This window comes from Brienomyrus brachyistius, chromosome 4 (assembly GCF_023856365.1).
Source record: "Brienomyrus brachyistius isolate T26 chromosome 4, BBRACH_0.4, whole genome shotgun sequence".
Taxonomy (NCBI): Eukaryota; Metazoa; Chordata; class Actinopteri; order Osteoglossiformes; family Mormyridae; genus Brienomyrus; species Brienomyrus brachyistius.
In genome coordinates this window covers 40,193,403-40,199,402 of record NC_064536.1, presented here as the reverse complement: position 1 = coordinate 40,199,402, position 6,000 = coordinate 40,193,403, and positions in this window count along the sequence as shown.

Below are 6,000 nucleotides of genomic sequence, written 5' to 3'. Positions count from 1 at the left end.
GAGCTGCGTGGCATGGGCTGGAAGAGCAAGAGCTGAGCCGAGTGGCTTGAGCAATGAGGCCACGAGCTGAGCCACATGGTGCATGCTGGGAGGATGAGGGCTCAGCTGCTTGTTATGAGCTAGGAAGTCGCAAGGTTAAAGGCTGCAAGTTGTACCCCATCGAGCCACTTTTCTGTACTTGTAGTCTAGTAATAAACACCCTGGAGGGTTTTCTCTCACCAGTGCATTCGAGGATGGAGTGGCTTCACACAGCAAGGGAGGGACGGAAAAGGAGCTTCGTGCAGCTGTGAAGCCAAAAATTGAGCTGCTAGCTGAGGTAGGTAGGAGCTGAGAGTCTGCAAACTGAGCCGCATCTCGCGAATACGAGGTCACGACTTGAGCTGTATCCTATGAAAAGACTGGGCTTAGAACTAGGCATAAAGGTTAGGGTTGGGATAGTTCCTTATCGGGCTTCTAATGAAGTTTTTAATTTTCTTTTTTTATTAAGCTGCGAACAAGAACATCAAACATTCATTAATATAAGAAGTAGGACAAATGTCAGATAGCATGGGATAATTGGGGGGAAAAAAAGAAAAAAAAATTACCACTATCAACAATAATAAGACAATTATTTAAATAAAATACAATGCAAACACCTTACATACTTTTATACATTTATATGTATAAATTAAGTCACATATCAGATAAATTAGCAAATGATTACGGGGCAACACATGACAAATAACCACAACCCATGTCTTGATGTATGGATATGTGTCTTATAAGCTCTTTTTTCAGGGAAAACAGAAGGAAAGATAGAACAGAAGAAAGATAATCAAAAGATAATAATAAAATCAACTAAATAACAATAATAATACAATTACATAATCATTAGGCGTTGTGATGTAGTGAATATCTGTAGACTATTGAGGCTGCGTACTGTTTCCCCTTAATGGTGGGCATGCATTGTGTGTTGGTGAAGATACAAGTAACACATCAGGGGGTAGAGATGGAAGAGAGGAGAGGTGGGAGAAAAAGGAAGATTGATGGGGGGAAGATTGTTGTTTGATCAACGCAGGTTGGGCCGCCGTGCACCGTGAGCAGAGCAGAGGGAGAGGCATGGCAGCCCCCAGGACAGCACCCCCCATGTAAACCCCGGCCCAGGCAGACCACACCGAACGCGACCTGCTACCACTGCGTACCCCTAGACAGGGGCTAGAGTAAAGGCGTATTAAAATGGCAATTCAAGATGGAAGATGCTTATTGGGCTTTTTATTAAGACAGAGGGGTGATGAAGCTGTGCTGTAGTTCAAACATGTTCCTTTTTTGTGCTTTTACAGACGCTCCCCTCCAAATACTGAGCAGGTTCTGTGCCCATACCGATTTCTTAAAGAAATGATTGACCACAGAAAGTTTGTCATGTCCTGCTGTTTGCTTTTCAATTTGTCTCACATATTTTTGTTTTTTTATAGGCCAGCATATTTTATTTATTTATGAACACCTTTGCTACTTGTTGTGTAAAATAATAAACATTTGAAAAATTATTTGATTTTCTTTGTTGCTTTTTCTCATCCATCTTTAAGTACTGTTTGGTTCATCATGACATTTATAAATTGTATTACATATAAAGGTTCACACACTGATAGGGGTATTAGTAATATATGGCAGTCAATGTTGTCCATAAGACCACATTGTAAAAATGTGTGTCAGTGTATAAAAACACAAATGATTTTCTCACTGTCACTGTTTTGATTACGGGTACAGATATGGTGGTACTGCAATATGTCAGAATATCTGCAGACTTTGTCAGTCCTTCATGCAGCTGTAATGATAGAATTAGAACATTTCTGTGTACTGCTACCACATAGTGGACAAATAAAATATTGCAATCAATTCTAAAATCAGTCAGTCAGCCCAGATGTCTTTACAGGCAGTCCCCGAGTTAAGGAAGGCCGACTTATGGACAGCTCATACTTACGATCGGACTGCCATGAAGCCTTTTATATTAAAAATTTGGGCTAAATACAATGGTTTGTAATAACAAACAGATGCGCCATTAGTGACACTCCCAGGGGGTTCATTAGTTTCAAGAGAAAGAGGTTACCACCTTGAAAGTAGGTGGCTACCATTGTTCAGGGAAACTCGACACGCAAACTCCGAGACATGCGACGTAAACCAATTTCAGGGGGTTGTAGGGGTCCTTCTGAGAAAATTTTGAAATGTAGAACCTTTAATATTCCCTTTTTCAGGCATCTTAGAGGCCTCATTCCACCAAATTTTACTGACACAAACTTTCATCATACAGTAGTAGTACTAAGTAGTAGTAGCAGTCTGTTACTGAGGACACCAAATGTATCTCATTCTTAGATTATGTTGATTAATGATTGATGTACTGGTCAGTTGCAGTGCTCAATTATCAAGTAATGGTTTCATCAACAAGAGGTCAGCTTACCAGTATCTGAAATAAGACTTTTAACCATTAACCAATCATTAAAAAAAATAAAGTTAACATAACAAAGGAAATTATGTCTATGACTTCATTCATTTATTTATTTCACACCCTATTAGACATGTTAAAGGAACCTACAACTGTCTGAATGTAGCTTCTTCATTCAGTAAATTCAGTGGTCTCCTAAATCAAAATAATTCCATAATCCTACCAGGTACACTCATGTCATGCCCATGAAATACTAGTACTTATGAAAAAAACAACCACTCCAAGTTACCAACTAAAAGTCTCTTTCAAAATACAATGCCTCTGAGCCAAACTGATGTAGGTTCATAATTGGTATAAAAACTGTCAGAATGGGTTAACTTGGAACATGTGTTAATGTTTGTAAACAGGCTCGGCTGATCGTGACATCATCGTTGTACATTATATGGCTAGTAATGGTAGCTAGCCTACACACACAACTAGATCAGCGAGTTCAGATGCTCCAGCGTTTTGTCGTTTTTTTGTCAGAATATTTCACTTTGGAAATAAGCTGTCGGCCTTAGCTTTCGAACAAAATCAGTGTCATGCAATATCTCCCCATATTTTTCACCAATTTTACGCCGATGTTGGCTCGAACGAACGAAGATATCGATCGTCTGCTGCTGGTCTGATCCATGTGCATCTGTACTGTGTGAATAAGTCGACGAGTCGAGTTGTATGTCAATGCAATGCATGCGGCAACCGAAGCGACGACACCGGGATGAAATAGTATAGTGTTACGCCATGCTGGTCTCACTTCATTAAGTATTAAACTCACCTTCAGTTCCTGCTTTGCTTTCTAGACGCCATTTTGTCCACTTGCCTCAATCAGCCAATCAGAAAACGCAGAATAAAAGCTTGCCAAAAATAGCCAATCAAAACAAAGATAAGAATTAAGAAAGCCAAGCTAAGATGAAGATGGCTGCACCTAGACAGAACATGGAAATTTCTGCAAAAAAATCTTTTACTGTGGCACCGAGTGCTGATCGTTTGATTCTGGGAACAGAGGCAGATTTTTTTTCAGCAACTGAAAGTATCCGGCGATGTACTTACCCACAGGCGCCGAAATATCGCCAGGTGCCGGCTTCAAATGAACCCCCTGTGCTCCTGAAATCATTGCACGGCTTCAGCGGCTTGCTGGCTGGAAGTACAGTACTGTATTTTTGTTTTTTACTGTATAGCAGTAATAATAATGATAATTATTATCATGTACTGCATTTACTTTTCTGACTTTCCTACAAATTCACCTTAAAGACTGACTTTGGGAACCGATCTGGTTTGTAACCTGACGACTGCCTGTACTCTGAATATAACCTCCTACCCGACATTAATCCATATGATGTCCGTCTATTGAAGGGCTCATACACAGTTAAGGGCTGAACTACATGCTGTCAAATTATAATGAATTTATATATTTTCCTGGGATATCTGCTGTTAATCATTATAAAAACGAAGTGAAGAAATAACCATCCTGAAGTAAGTGATTCTCACCTGGAGGCCCATCAGAGGATGAAGAGGAGCATCAGAGGAGCCTTATGTGTGTCTCACTGCCCTCAGATCTGTGGAGACTGACACTCATTTCCTGATTCTCCAAATCTGCATTGTTTCTCTGTCTCTATCTGTGATTGAGGAGTCCAATGAAAAACCCACTTTCTCCTCTCTGATTGGCTGATACGAGTTCTGCTGTCTTCTGTGTCACCTACTGACAGACCACAGCCCACCTGACCAACGTCGTCCTTTACAGCAGTGACTGGCTGTGGCATGTGTGGCTCTATAAGGGCAGCCCTGCATGTGCTGAGGAGGCCAGCAGCACTGCCATGGGGTGTGTGCCACTGGGGGAGGGAGGGTGTCTGGGGGCAGGGGGGGAGGAAGAGCAGGAGGAAGAGCAGTGCCCAGGGCTCTACATCAGCAAGAAACTGTCAGCGAGAGAGACAAAGTATAGCACCACTGAGAAACGGTGACTAATAATGAGGTAAGCCCTCCTCACCCATCACTTCTTCTTCCTGGGGGGGGATACATCCACCTCTGTTGTGACTGTGCTCCCCCCATTACACAGATCACTCAGCACTGTCTAGCTGGAACACCCTTCAGCTTCCAGGGAGCCTATTAGCTGGGGGGCGGGACCTGGTCTGGACTGACTCCCTCCCCCAAGAAGGTGGGCGTCAGTGCAGCAGTGGATAGTTCAGGTCCAGAAAGTAAAAGTCCAGACCAAGATTTAGTTTCAACCAACCAGCTGAGTACTCTGTGTCTGTGGCACTTTACACAACTAGTTGTTTGAAACAACATCTAAAACTGGATTTTTACTCTCTGGACCTAAACTATCCACTTCTGGATCAGTGTCATTCTTAAAGTCGTGTTTCAACTTCTGGCAAAGTTCTCCCAGGAGCCCATCTCTGTTGTATGTACAGTCGGCATGTAATACATTCCTACCCAGATCCCTGACAAACAGTTGGAGGCAGAATTACTTGTTATCAGAGTATGTGAATTTATACACACACCAGCAGCTGTGACAGAGTAAGACATTTCCTGTATACTGCTGCCACATACTGGACACAAAGAAGACTGCAGTCAATTCTAAAATCAAAGTTAGTCAACATGCTACCACCACAGACTATTACAGTTTTTCTGAATTGCTAAAACGCATTTCCTAAAATCTCCTCTCCTTTTCTCAAAACACTAAGCACAAACCCTAAAGTTCAAGCTATGCTCATAAAACCTTTTACTTGTCTTGCAAAATCAAACAGTTGAACCGAGACAACTCAAAAGAACCAACTTTACTCAAAATCAAGCACAACTGTCAGAAAACACACAAAACACTACTCAGAAATTGACACACTACATAAACAAATGCAAATCACTCTGGGATAAAAGGAAAATAATCTTTATTTAGGACATTCCTGTACCTATGAAAGCTTATTTACATCCAAACAAAGAAACCTGCAGCAAAACAAAATGCACTCTGTACTTTTACATATTTTTACATCAAAATCAATCAGTCATTCAGCCGCATCATCATGCCTTTGCATCCAGTCAGGCCACAGGACTTCATCTACATCACATGCAATGTTCTCCCTTGCAAGACAACGTGGAAAGAATCCTTTGGCTTCCCGAATCCAGCCTTGGCAAGATTCCATTCTTACATCATCACACGCTGCATCCATTGCTTGGATGAGATTTTCCTGTATGTAGGGATTTCGGTAATATACTTTCCACCGCCATGCTGAGAAAAATTCCTCAGTAGGGTTTAAAAAGGGAGTATATGGAGGAAGGCAAACATTCATAAAATGCTGGTTATTGTTAAACCAATCACGTATTCTTGGACCACGGTGAAAGCTCACATTGTCCTAAATGATAACATAAATGCGATGCTCTGCCTGCTCGTCACCTCTCCGCTCATGTCCAAGCAAAGCATCCCATAGACCATCCAGGAATGTTAGAAGAAGGTCAGTGTCATATGGCCCAACAACAACATGGCAGTGGACAACCCCATAGCTGCTGATGGCAGCGCATATGGTCACATTTCCACCACACTGGCCAGGCACTTCTAC